Here is a 15,496-nt window from a genome sequence, read left to right as displayed (position 1 = left end):
ATAGTAACGAGAACCAGAACCAGGCTAATCCTCCTGTACACTGTCCGAATTATTGTTGATACTGTACATTTCCTTTAATATTAAACAAAGATAAGGGAGGCTATGAAATAGACTGATTTTACATTTGCTTTTCCTTAGTTTTTTTGCCGACATATTGAAGTGAGTGGGGAAAAGGAATAATCCCACTCTTTTTGCAAAATATCTGATGCTTCCCCTTTCCAGCGAAACACCAAATCAGTTTAATAATGAATCTTATTTAGGGGACTTGGGTTTAAAAATTGCATGTTGATAAGTGGGCTCATGGACTCAGTTTAATTAGGCTCACTCGATAATTATAATGGGGCTAAAGATGATGTTGGGCCGAGAGTTTCATTTGGCCTGTTGAGAAATATGGGCTGCCATATTCAGGTTTATCTGCTGCCATGTTATTATTTTCGTTGGGCTGTGGATATCAAAAGTAAATAACGATGAAGGGATACGTATGATTTAAGGGATGGTAACGATATGATCATGATGATGTTATGATTCGTATAGTGTTGTGATGTTATGATAGGTTAGGAATTTAGGATTATGAAATGGAACTATTAATGACAAATGATCATGTTATGATTATGATATGATGATGCGTATGATTATAATTATGATTATGTTACGATTATAATTATGATGATACAGATAACGACATAATTATGATGGCGGTGGAGAAATAATCAGTGTACATGATAAACAAAATGATGGTTCATATATAATTAAGATGATGGATACGAAGAAGAGAACAGACGGGTTTAATGGTTTAAATGTTTTAGGGAAATAGTTATAACAGAAAAATGAGAAAGATCAAATGGTTGGGCGTGGTTGTGTTTGTTAACCGAGAGGTCTCGGGTTCAAGCCTAGGCAGTGGTGTTTATTTTCTTTTTAAGAGCTCATTATCTGGAGGTAGTATTATTATTCTATCTATCATTATTAAGGTTACTATCGTTATTATTATTATTATAATTATTAAAATATTAATACTATGAAAACAATTGAAATTATAACATAATTACAATTTATATGAATGATTTATGTTAATGTCATTATTATAGTTAATATCACGATTAACATTTTTTTTTATATTAGGTAATGATATTATTTAGTTTTATTATTAAAATTTTTATCATTATTATCACTATCAAATTTATCATAAGTATCATTATAATTACTAGTTTTAATAAACAAATGATATATATATATATACAAATATATTTGATACATATAACATAATAAAATCAATATTTTCATATACAAAAAGAATATATTAGACATATATAGATTATTAATATAAAATGATATAATTAATACATTAAATATATAGAAATTTACTCGATTACAATTATGTATATTAATAAAATACATATGATATAGGTTCGTGAATCTGAGGCCAACCCTGCATTGTTCAGTTGTTCAATGTCGTCATATGTATTTTTACTACAAAATACAATATGGTGAGTTTCATTTGCCCTTTTTCTTTTTACGTTTTTGGGCTGAGAATACATGCAAATGCTTTATTAAATGTTTTACAATATTTTGATGCGTGAGTTTCATTAATCTCTTTTTAAATGCTTTTGCAATATATATTTTTGGGACTGAGATTACATGCGCTGCTTTTATAACTGTTTTACGAAATAGACACAAGTAATCGAAACTACATTATATGGTTGGATTATCGAATCGAATATCACCCTACTTAGTCTGGTAATCTAAGAATTAGGGAACAGACACCCTAATTGACGCGAACTCTAAAGATAGATCTATCGGGCCCAACAAGCCCCATCCAAAGTACCGGATGCTTTAGTATTTCGAAATTTATATCATGTCCGAAGGAGAATCCCGGAATGATGGGGATATTCTAATATGCATATTGTGAATGTCGGTTACCAGGTGTTCAATCCATATGAATGATATTTTTGTCTCTATGCATGGGACGTATGTTTACGAGAAATGAAAATATGAAATCTTGTGGTCTATTAAAATTATGAAATGATTATTTATGTTAAACTAATGAACTCACCAACCTTTTGGTTGACACTTTAAAGCATGTTTATTCTCAGGTACGAAAGAAATCTTCCGCTGTGCATTTGCTCATTTTAGAGATATTATTTGGAGTCATTCATGACATATTTCAAAAGACGTTGCATTTGAGTCATTGATTTCATCAAGAATATTATCAAGTCATTTATAGTTTGGATATATTATTAAATGGTATGCATGTCTGTCAACTTACGATGAAATGAAAGTTGTCTTTTAAAAATGAATGCAATGTTTGTAAAATGTATCATATAGAGGTCAAGTACCTCGCGATGTAATCAACTGTTGTGAATCGTTTATAATCGATGTGGACTTCGTCCGGATGGATTAGGACGGGTCTTCACACATAGAGACAAAAATATCATTCATATGGATTGAACACCTGGTAACCGACATTCACAATATGCATATAAGAATATCCCCCATCATTCCGGGATCCTCCTTCGGACATGATATAAATTTCGAAGTACTAAAGCATCCGGTACTTTGGATGGGGCTTGTTAGGCCCAATAGATCTATCTTTAGGATTCGCGTCAATTAGGGTGTCTGTTCCCTAATTATTAGATTACCAGACTAAAAAAGGGGCATATTCGGTTTAATAATCCAGCCATAGAATGTAGTTTCATTTACTCGTGTCTATTTCGTAAAACAGTTATAAAAAAAACAGCGCATGTATTCTCAGCCTAAAAATATAAAGGGTAAAAAGGCAAATGAAACTCACCTAATGTATTTTGTAGTAAAAATACATATGACGACATTAAACAACTGAACAATGTAGGGTTGACCTTGGATTCACGAACCTATATTATTCATATATATATTAACACACATAATTGTAATCATACAAATTTATATATATATAAATTTATTAGTTATATCATTTTTATAGTAATAACCTATATGTTTCATATATTGATTTTATATATGAAAATATTACTTTTATTATGTTATACGTATTAAATGTATTTTTGTCTATATATATATATATATATATATATATATATATATATATATCGTTTGTTTGTAAAAAAATTATAATAATACTAAAATAATATTAGTAATGATAAAAATAATAATAATGATAATAGAGTTAATATGATACTTTTAATATTAATGATAAAAATGATACTTTTAATATATTTTTTTTTATAGTTATGCTAATAATAACAATAATGATAATAATATTAATATTAGTAATAATCATTTTAGTGTTAATATTGTTAATGTTAATTCTAATAATAATAATAATAATAATAATAATAATAATAATAATAATAATAATAATAATAATAATAATAATAATAATAATAATAATACCTTAAAAAGAGTTTTTAAGCTTTTTCCAAAAACAATTGCCACAGCCCAGGCTCGAACCCATGACCTCCCGTTCACCCAAAACATGCTTAACCAACTGAACTGATCTGTCTTTCTGGTTAATTTCACTAACCGAAATTTATATATCCCGTTTTTTCTTCTGTTTTCTAATTCTTCTTTAAAGCCAATCGATCTCGGCCCAACACACTGATAATCACGGCCCAATAGTTAAATTAAATTCCGGCCCAATCATAAAGATACATGGCCCAAGTTCCACCATAATCTTTACAGTCCAACATGATAGTTAAAAATTTACTGCCCAAAAATCATGTTTTGACTTTGGACGATGGATTGAGTTGTGGGATTCGTCCGAACTAAAAAAAAACAGCACGTCATCATCGATGGATCACCACGTCGTCATATGTGTCCATTGTGTCGGCCAAATTTTGTAACTAGTTCCACTTGCTTAATAGAAAAAAAAATGATAATAATACTTTATGTATCAAGTTGACAACTTTTAGAAGCACCTAAACCACCCATTCCACATTTGTTATAATTCCCAACAAAAGGGATTATTTAACTGCAGTAGTGATGATTTACTTGAGTGTTTCCAGCTGGTTTTCGAATAGCAGATATAAGGGTTTATTTAACAGTAATATTACAGCAGATTGATGGTTGTTGACTCCATATAGCAGTACAATAATGTGAGTTTACGGGTTTGGTTGTATCGGACAGAAATTAGTAACATACTTGGGTTCGTTTTAGGAAAACTTGAAGTCCAAAACCCATTTCTTTTGTAGCAGCTCAACATGTAGTGACCCGAACTTTTCCATGTTTATATATATTAATTGAGATTGATATTTACATGATTAAATGTTTCAAACATGTTAAGCAATCAAACATGTTAAGACTTGATTAATTGAAATATGTTTCATATAGACAATTGACCACCCAAGTTGACCGGTGATTCACGAACGTTAAAACTTGTAAAAACTATACGATGACATATATATGGTTATATATATAGTTAACATGTTTTTATTATAAGTATGTATCTCATTAGATATTTTAACAATGAGTTATATACATAAAAATGAGACTATTAATTTAAGAAACTCGAAAACGATATATATAACGATTATCGTTATAACAACGTCTTACTAGGTACATATGAATCATATTAAGATATTGATACACTTGGTTAATTATGTTAAATGATAAGTAAATATATTATTAAGTGTATTAACAATGAAATACATATGTAAAAATAAGACTACTAACTTAATGATTTCGAAACGAGACATATATGTAACGATTATCGTTGTAACGACATTTAACTGTATATACATCATACTGAGATATATTATATATCATAATATCATGATAATATAACAATTTAACATCTCATTTGTTATAATAAACAATGGGTTAACAACATTCAACAAGATCATTAACCTAAAGGTTTCAAAACAACATTTACATGTAACGACTAACGATGACTTAACGACTCAGTTAAAATGTATATACATGTAGTGTTTTAATATGTATTCATACACTTTTGAAAGATTCAAGACACTTATCAAAATACTTCTACTTAACAAAAATGCTTACAATTACATCCTCGTTCAGTTTCATCAACAATTCTACTCGTATGCACCCGTATTCGTACTCGTACAATACACAGCTTTTAGATGTATGTACTATTGGTATATACACTCCAATGATCAGCTCTTAGCAGCCCATGTGAGTCACCTAACACATGTGGGAACCATCATTTGGCAACTAGCATGAAATATCTCATAAAATTACAAAAATATGAGTAATCATTCATGACTTATTTACATGAAAACAAAATTACATATCCTTTATATCTAATCCATACACCAACGACCAAAAACACCTACAAACACTTTCATTCTTCAATTTTCTTCATCTAATTTATCTCTCTCAAGTTCTATCTTCAAGTTCTAAGTGTTCTTCATATATTTTACAAGTTCTAGTTACATAAAATCAAGAATACTTTCAAGTTTGCTAGCTCACTTCCAATCTTGTAAGGTGATCATCCAACCTCAAGAAATCTTTGTTTCTTACTGTAGGTTATCATTCTAATACAAGGTAATAATCATATTCAAACTTTGGTTCAATTTCTATAACTATAACAATCTTATTTCAAGTGATGATCTTACTTGAACTTGTTTTCGTGTCATGATTCTGCTTCAAGAACTTCGAGCCATCCAAGGATCCGTTGAAGCTAGATCCATTTTTCTATTTTCCAGTAGGTTTATCCAAGGAACTTAAGGTAGTAATGATGTTCATAACATCATTCGATTCATACATATAAAGCTATCTTATTCGAAGGTTTAAACTTGTAATCACTAGAACATAGTTTAGTTAATTCTAAACTTGTTCGCAAACAAAAGTTAATCCTTCTAACTTGACTTTTAAAATCAACTAAACACATGTTCTATATCTATATGATATGCTAACTTAATGATTTAAAACCTGGAAACACGAAAAACACCGTAAAACCAGATTTACGCCGTCGTAGTAACACCGCGGGCTGTTTTGGGTTAGTTAATTAAAAACTATGATAAACTTTGATTTAAAAGTTGTTATTCTGAGAAAATGATTTTTATTATGAACATGAAACTATATCCAAAAATTATGGTTAAACTCAAAGTGGAAGTATGTTTTCTAAAATGGTCATCTAGACGTCGTTCTTTCGACTGAAATGACTACCTTTACAAAAACGACTTGTAACTTATTTTTCCGACTATAAACCTATACTTTTTCTGTTTAGATTCATAAAATAGAGTTCAATATGAAACCATAGCAATTTGATTCACTCAAAACGGATTTAAAATGAAGAAGTTATGGGTAAAACAAGATTGAATAATTTTTCTCATTTTAGCTACGTGAAAATTGGTAACAAATCTATTCCAACCATAACTTAATCAACTTGTATTGTATATTATGTAATCTTGAGATACCATAGACACGTATACAATGTTTCGACCTATCATGTCGACACATCTATATATATTTCGGAACAACCATAGACACTCTATATGTGAATGTTGGAGTTAGCTATACAGGGTTGAGGTTGATTCCAAAATATATATAGTTTGAGTTGTGATCAATACTGAGATACGTATACACTGGGTCGTGGATTGATTCAAGATAATATTTATCGATTTATTTCTATACATCTAACTGTGGACAACTAGTTGTAGGTTACTAACGAGGACAGCTGACTTAAGAAACTTAAAACATCAAAATATATTAAAAGTGTTGTAAATATATTTTGAACATACTTTGATATATATGTATATATTGTTATAGGTTCGTGAATCAACCAGTGGCCAAGTCTTACTTCCCGACGAAGTAAAAATCTGTGAAAGTGAGTTATAGTCCCACTTTTAAAATCTAATATTTTTGGGATGAGAATACATGCAGGTTTTATAAATGATTTACAAAATAGACACAAGTACATGAAACTACATTCTATGGTTGAATTATCGAAATCGAATATGCCCCTTTTTATTAAGTCTGGTAAACTAAGAATTAGGGAACAGACACCCTAATTGACGCGAATCCTAAAGATAGATCTATTGGGCCTAACAAACCCCATCCAAAGTACCGGATGCTTTAGTACTTCGAAATTAATATCATATCCGAAGGGTGTCCCGGAATGATGGGGATATTCTTATATATGCATCTTGTTAATGTTGGTTACCAGGTGTTCACCATATGAATGATTTTTATCTCTATGTATGGGATGTGTATTGAAATATAAAATCTTGTGGTCTATTATTATGATTTGATATGTATAGGTTAAACCTATAACTCACCAACATTTTTGTTGATGTTTTAAGCATGTTTATTCTCAGGTGATTATTAAGAGCTTCCGCTGTCGCATACTTAAATAAGGACGAGATTTGGAGTCCATGCTTGTATGATATTGTGTAAAAACTGCATTCAAGAAACTTATTTTGTTGTAACATATTTGTATTGTAAACCATTATGTAATGGTCGTGTGTAAACAGGATATTTTAGATTATCATTATTTGATAATCTACGTAAAGCTTTTTAAACCTTTATTGATGAAATAAAGGTTATGGTTTGTTTTAAAATGAATGCAGTCTTTGAAAAACGTCTCATATAGAGGTCAAAACCTCGCAACGAAATCAATTAATTTGGAACGTTTTTAATCAATAAGAACGGGACATTTCAGTTGGTATCCGAGCGTTGGTCTTAGAGAACCAGAATTTTGCATTAGTGTGTCTTATCTAGTTTGTTAGGATGCATTAGTGAGTCTGGACTTCGACCGTGTTTACTTTAAAAATGATTGCTTAACAAATTTTGTTGGAAACTATATATTTTTAACATGTGAATATTATGTGATATATTAATCTCTTAACGCGTTTGATATTATGTGATAGATGTCTACCTCTAGAACAAGTCCCATTGACTCACCTAATAATAATGAAGAGTCAAATGTAAATTGGAATGATTCGTGGACTGATTCACAAGTTCCCGAAGAGGAACCGAAAGAAGAGTCGGAACCGGAAGAAGAGTCGGAACCGGAAGAAGAATCGGAACCGGATGAAGAAATAGAACCGGTGGGGGAAATAATAAAACGGTTAAGTAAAAGAAAATCCTCAACCAACCGACCAAGGTTAATTATGGTCAATGGTGTTTCCGCCAAGGAAGCAAAATATTGGGAGGATTACCAATTCTCCGATGAATCGGATTCCGACGAGAATTCCGATGATGTTATAGAAATTACCCCAACTGAATTTAAAAAGGCAAAAGAAAATAATAAGGGAAAGGGCATAAAAATAGAGAAATCTAATTCCAACCCCGATGAACTTTATATGTATCGTCAACCCCCGAAGTCCTTAAGTTGTAACAATGACCCGGGAACCTCTAAACCACCAGGTTTTTCTAAACCAATGTGGATAACGACGACTCGTATTAGGGGAACATCATATATCCCTAGAAACTTGGCAAAACGAACCAAAACCGAAGAAGAAGAAACAAGCGAGTCGGAATAAGATAGTTGTATTCGTCTGGTGTAATATATGTAATATAGTGTGCTTATGCTTTATGATATATGTAAAAATTACTTGTATTAATAAGTATTTTTTTTTATGAATCTAACTCTTGTCTATTTTACAGTATAAAAACACAAAATGGATAGACAACCCAATATTTTAAGAGACCTACCCGGAGACATGATTGATGAAATCTTGTCTAGAGTCGGTCAGAATTCTTCGGCACAACTATTTAAGGCGAGATCAGTTTGTAAGACATTCGAAGAACGTTTCAAGAATGCCTTGGTTTATAAAAGGCTTTCATTCGAAAGATGGGGGATATCACATTGGGAAATCTATAAGTTACGATGTGTTTACTTTGACGCATATATTGCGGGGAACCCAAATGCTATTTTACGCAATGGGTTAAGAAATTATTTTGACTCAATATATCCGAATATTGGACTTCGTGATTTAGAAAAAGCGGCTAACATGCAACATAAAGAAGCATGTTATGCTTACGGATTAGTAATGTTCGCTTCTCACCAAAGTGAGAACAAGAACATCGGGCTACAACTATTAAACAAAATGTTTCCACAAGTGACGGAGTCGGTAATTGGGGTAAGAAATGAGGTTTTTAGATTATTACGAGACTGTTGGACATTACGTAACCCTCGTCCCTTTGACGACGTTACAACACGCTGTCTTATCAATGGCCATAACGGTTATGTTGCACAAGACCAAGGATGGGAAGTAGTCCTAGTAAAACCAGAATGCATGACTTGTTTCTGGACGTATGAATTACGTGTCTTTATTGCCTTTGCTGAACGACTTGTGTACTAGCTAGAATTATCTTCACAACTATCTTGTATCAAAGTTATTGTGTGCTATATTTCATGCTTTATGTAAAATAAGCGGTATTGTAAGTTTGTAAAATATTGTATAAAAGTTTGAACGCGAAATATTATTATAATCAGTTTTTCATATAGAATTGTAGTAGTTGAATTGTATATTAGCTACTAAGTATGAACTTAACGGGTAGGTACTACCCGAATTTAAACTTATAAAACGCTAATATGAAGAAAAAGCTTTTATAAATGAGTTCATATTATGCTACGAAATACTATTAACTACTCTTAATATTCTGTATGATTAACTTGTTCCATTTGACTATTTTGAAGGAAATGGCACCGACTACTCGACACACTGTGAATATGAATGAAGAGGAATTCCGTACTTTTCTAGCTTCAAACATAGCCGCAGTACAGGCTGCGCTACATACCAACAATAACCTTGGATCTAGCAGTACAGGAAATCGTGTAGGATGCACCTACAAAGAATTCACTGCCTGCAAACCTTTGGAATTTGATGGAACCGAAGGACCGATCGGATTGAAACGGTGGACCGAGAAGGTCAAATCGGTGTTTGCCATAAGTAAGTGTACTGAAGAGGACAAAGTGAAGTACGCTACGCATACCTTCACAGGTTCTGCGTTAACATGGTGGAATACCTATCTAGAGCAAGTGGGACAAGACGATGCGTACGCACTACCGTGGTCAGCATTCAAGCACTTGATGAACGAGAAGTACCGTCCCAGAACCGAGGTCAATAAGCTCAAGACAGAACTTAGAGGGTTACGAACCCAAGGATTTGATATTACCACGTACGAAAGACGATTCACAGAATTGTGCCTATTGTGTCCGGGAGCATTCGAAGATGAGGAAGAGAAGATCGACGCATTTGTGAAAGGATTACCGGAAAGAATCCAAGAAGATATAAGTTCACACGAGCCCGCCTCTATACAACAGGCATGTAGAATGGCTCACAAACTAGAGAACCAGATTGAAGAAAGAATTAAAGAACAGACTGCTGAAGAGGCCAATGTGAAGCAAGTCAAAAGAAAGTGGGAGGAAAACGGTGATAAGAATCACCAATACAACAACAACAGCAATTACAACAATAATCGCAACAATTATCCCAACAATCGCAACATCAATCGCAACTACAACAAACGGCCCAACAACAACAACAACAACAACAACAACAACAACAACAACAACAACAACAACAGCAACTACAACAATCATCCCAACAACAATAATAACCGCAACAACAACAACAATCAGAAACAGCTATGCCAAAGGTGTGAAAAGTATCACTCGGGGTTCTGCACCAAATTTTGCAACAAGTGTAAAAGAAATGGTCATAGCGCGGCGAAGTGTGAGGTCTACGGACCAGGGGTTAATAGAACGAAAGGAACAAATGGTGTCGGAATGAGTAATGGCAGAGCAAGTAGTGTCGGAGCAAGTTATGCCAATGTAGTTTGTTATAAATGTGGAAAACCGGGCCACATTATTAGAAATTGCCCGAACCAGGAGAACACGAATGGACAAGGCCGCGGAAGAGTTTTCAATATTAATGCGGCAGAGGCACAGGAAGACCCGGAGCTTGTTACGGGTACGTTTCTTATTGACAATAAATCTGCTTACGTTTTATTTGATTCGGGTGCGGATAGAAGCTATATGAGTAGAGATTTTTGTGCTAAATTAAGTTGTCCATTGACGCCTTTGGATAGTAAATTTTTACTCGAATTAGCAAATGGTAAATTAATTTCAGCAGATAATATATGTCGGAATCGAGAAATTAAACTGGTTAGCGAAACATTTAAGATTGATTTGATACCAGTAGAGTTAGGGAGTTTTGATGTGATAATCGGTATGGACTGGTTGAAAGAAGTGAAAGCAGAGATCGTTTGTTACAAAAATGCAATTCGCATTATACGAGAAAAAGGAAAACCCTTAATGGTGTACGGAGAAAAGGGCAACACGAAGCTACATCTTATTAGTAATTTGAAGGCACAAAAACTAATAAGAAAAGGTTGCTATCCTGTTCTAGCACACGTCGAGAAAGTACAAACTGAAGAAAAGAGCATCAATGATGTTCCCATTGCAAAAGAATTTCCCGATGTATTTCTGAAAGAATTACCGGGATTACCCCCACATCGATCCGTTGAATTTCAAATAGATCTTATACCAGGAGCTGCACCAATAGCTCGTGCTCCTTACAGACTCGCACCCAGCGAGATGAAAGAACTGCAAAGCCAATTACAAGAACTTTTAGAGCGTGGTTTCATTCGACCAAGCACATCACCGTGGGGAGCTCCTGATTTGTTTGTCAAGAAGAAAGATGGTACATTCAGGTTGTGTATCGACTACCGAGAGTTGAACAAACTTACCATCAAGAACCGCTACCCACTACCGAGAATCGACGACTTATTTGATCAACTACAAGGCTCGTCTGTTTATTCAAAGATTGACTTACGTTCTGGGTATCATCAAATGCGGGTGAAAGAAGATGATATTCCAAAGACTGCTTTCAGAACACGTTACGGTCATTACGAGTTAATGGTCATGCCATTTGGTTTAACTAATGCACCAGCTGTGTTCATGGACCTTATGAACCGAGTGTGTGGACCATACCTTGACAAGTTTGTCATTGTTTTCATTGATGACATACTTATTTACTCAAAGAATGACCAAGAACACGGTGAACATTTGAGAAAGGTGTTAGAAGTATTGAGGAAGGAAGAATTGTACGCTAAGTTTTCAAAGTGTGCATTTTGGTTGGAAGAAGTTCAATTCCTCGGTCACATAGTGAACAAAGAAGGTATTAAGGTGGATCCGGCAAAGATAGAAACTGTTGAAAAGTGGGAAACCCCGAAAACTCCGAAACACATACGCCAGTTTTTAGGACTAGCTGGTTACTACAGAAGGTTCGTCCAAGACTTTTCCAGAATAGCAAAACCCTTGACTGCATTAACGCATAAAGGGAAGAAATTTGAATGGAATGATGAACAAGAGAAAGCGTTTCAGTTATTGAAGAAAAAGCTAACTACGGCACCTATATTGTCATTGCCTGAAGGGAATGATGATTTTGTGATTTATTGTGACGCATCAAAGCAAGGTCTCGGTTGTGCATTAATGCAACGAACGAAGGTGATTGCTTATGCGTCTAGACAATTGAAGATTCACGAACAAAATTATACGACGCATGATTTGGAATTAGGCGCGGTTGTTTTTGCATTAAAGACTTGGAGGCACTACTTATATGGGGTTAAAAGTATTATATATACCGACCACAAAAGTCTTCAACACATATTTAATCAGAAACAACTGAATATGAGGCAGCGTAGGTGGATTGAATTGTTGAATGATTACGACTTTGAGATTCGTTACCACCCGGGGAAGGCAAATGTGGTAGCCGATGCCTTGAGCAGGAAGGACAGAGAACCCATTCGAGTAAAATCTATGAATATAATGATTCATAATAACCTTACTACTCAAATAAAGGAGGCGCAACAAGGAGTTTTAAAAGAGGGAAATTTAAAGGATGAAATACCCAAAGGATCGGAGAAGCATCTTAATATTCGGGAAGATGGAACCCGGTATAGGGCTGAAAGGATTTGGGTACCAAAATTTAGAGATATGAGAGAAATGGTACTTAGAGAAGCTCATAAAACCAGATACTCAATACATCCTGGAACGGGGAAGATGTACAAGGATCTCAGGAAATATTTTTGGTGGCCGGGTATGAAAGCCGATGTTGCTAAATACGTAGGAGAATGTTTGACGTGTTCTAAGGTCAAAGCTGAGCATCAAAAACCCTCAGGTCTACTTCAACAACCCGAAATCCCAGAATGGAAATGGGAAAACATTACCATGGATTTCATCACTAAATTGCCAAGGACTGCAAGTGGTTTTGATACTATTTGGGTAATAGTTGATCGTCTCACCAAATCAGCACATTTCCTGCCAATAAGAGAAGATGACAAGATGGAGAAGTTAGCACGACTGTATTTGAAGGAAGTCGTCTCCAGACATGGAATACCAATCTCTATTATCTCTGATGGGGATGGCAGATTTATTTCAAGATTCTGGCAGACATTACAGCAAGCATTAGGAACTCGTCTAGACATGAGTACTGCCTATCATCCACAAACTGATGGGCAGAGCGAAAGGACGATACAAACGCTTGAAGACATGCTACGAGCATGTGTTATTGATTTCGGAAACAGTTGGGATCGACATCTACCGTTAGCAGAATTTTCCTACAACAACAGCTACCATTCAAGCATTGAGATGGCGCCGTTTGAAGCACTTTATGGTAGAAAGTGCAGGTCTCCGATTTGTTGGAGTGAAGTGGGGGATAGACAGATTACGGGTCCGGAGATTATACAAGAAACTACCGAGAAGATCATCCAAATTCAACAACGGTTGAAAACCGCCCAAAGTCGACAAAAGAGCTACGCTGACATTAAAAGAAAAGATATAGAATTTGAAATTGGAGAGATGGTCATGCTTAAAGTTGCACCTTGGAAAGGCGTTGTTCGATTTGGTAAACGAGGGAAATTAAATCCAAGGTATATTGGACCATTCAAGATTATTGATCGTGTCGGACCAGTAGCTTACCGACTTGAGTTACCTCAACAACTCGCGGCTGTACATAACACTTTCCACGTCTCGAATTTGAAGAAATGTTTTGCTAAAGAAGATCTCACTATTCCGTTAGATGAAATCCAAATCAACGAAAAACTTCAATTCATCGAAGAACCCGTCGAAATAATGGATCGTGAGGTTAAAAGACTTAAGCAAAACAAGATACCAATTGTTAAGGTTCGATGGAATGCTCGTAGAGGACCCAAGTTCACCTGGGAGCGTGAAGATCAGATGAAGAAGAAATACCCGCATCTATTTCCAGAAGATTCGTCAACACCTTCAACAGCTTAAAATTTCGGGACGAAATTTATTTAACGGGTAGGTACTGTAGTGACCCGAACTTTTCCATGTTTATATATATTAATTGAGATTGATATTTACATGATTAAATGTTTCAAACATGTTAAGCAATCAAACTTGTTAAGACTTGATTAATTGAAATATGTTTCATATAGACAATTGACCACCCAAGTTGACCGGTGATTCACGAACGTTAAAACTTGTAAAAACTATACGATGACATATATATGGTTATATATATAGTTAACATATTTTTATTATAAGTATGTATCTCATTAGGTATTTTAACAATGAGTTATATACATAAAAATGAGACTATTAATTTAAGAAACTCGAAAACGATATATATAATGATTATCGTTATAACAACGTCTTACTAGGTACATATGAATCATATTAAGATATTGATACACTTGGTTAATTATGTTAAATGATAAGTAAATATATTATTAAGTGTATTAACAATGAAATACATATGTAAAAATAAGACTACTAACTTAATGATTTCGAAACGAGACATATATGTAACGATTATCGTTGTAACGACATTTAACTGTATATACATCATACTGAGATATATTATATATCATAATATCATGATAATATAACAATTTAACATCTCATTTGTTATAATAAACAATGGGTTAACAACATTCAACAAGATCATTAACCTAAAGGTTTCAAAACAACATTTACATGTAACGACTAACGATGACTTAACGACCCAGTTAAAATGTATATACATGTAGTGTTTTAATATGTATTCATACACTTTTGAAAGACTTCAAGACACTTATCAAAATACTTCTACTTAACAAAAATGCTTACAATTACATCCTCGTTCAGTTTCATCAACAATTCTACTCGTATGCACCCGTATTCATACTCGTACAATACACAGCTTTTAGATGTATGTACTATTGGTATATACACTCCAATGATCAGCTCTTAGCAGCCCATGTGAGTCACCTAACACATGTGGGAACCATCATTTGGCAACTAGCATGAAATATCTCATAAAATTACAAAAATATGAGTAATCATTCATGACTTATTTACATGAAAACAAAATTACATATCCTTTATATCTAATCCATACACCAACGACCAAAAACACCTACAAACACTTTCATTCTTCAATTTTCTTCATCTAATTTATCTCTCTCAAGTTCTATCTTCAAGTTCTAAGTGTTCTTCATATATTTTACAAGTTCTAGTTACATAAAATCAAGAATACTTTCAAGTTTGCTAGCTCACTTCCAATCTTGTAAGGTGATCATCCAA

This window comes from Rutidosis leptorrhynchoides, chromosome 10 (assembly GCF_046630445.1).
Source record: "Rutidosis leptorrhynchoides isolate AG116_Rl617_1_P2 chromosome 10, CSIRO_AGI_Rlap_v1, whole genome shotgun sequence".
Classification (NCBI taxonomy): Eukaryota; Viridiplantae; Streptophyta; class Magnoliopsida; order Asterales; family Asteraceae; genus Rutidosis; species Rutidosis leptorrhynchoides.
Note: the sequence above shows the minus strand (reverse complement) of the source record.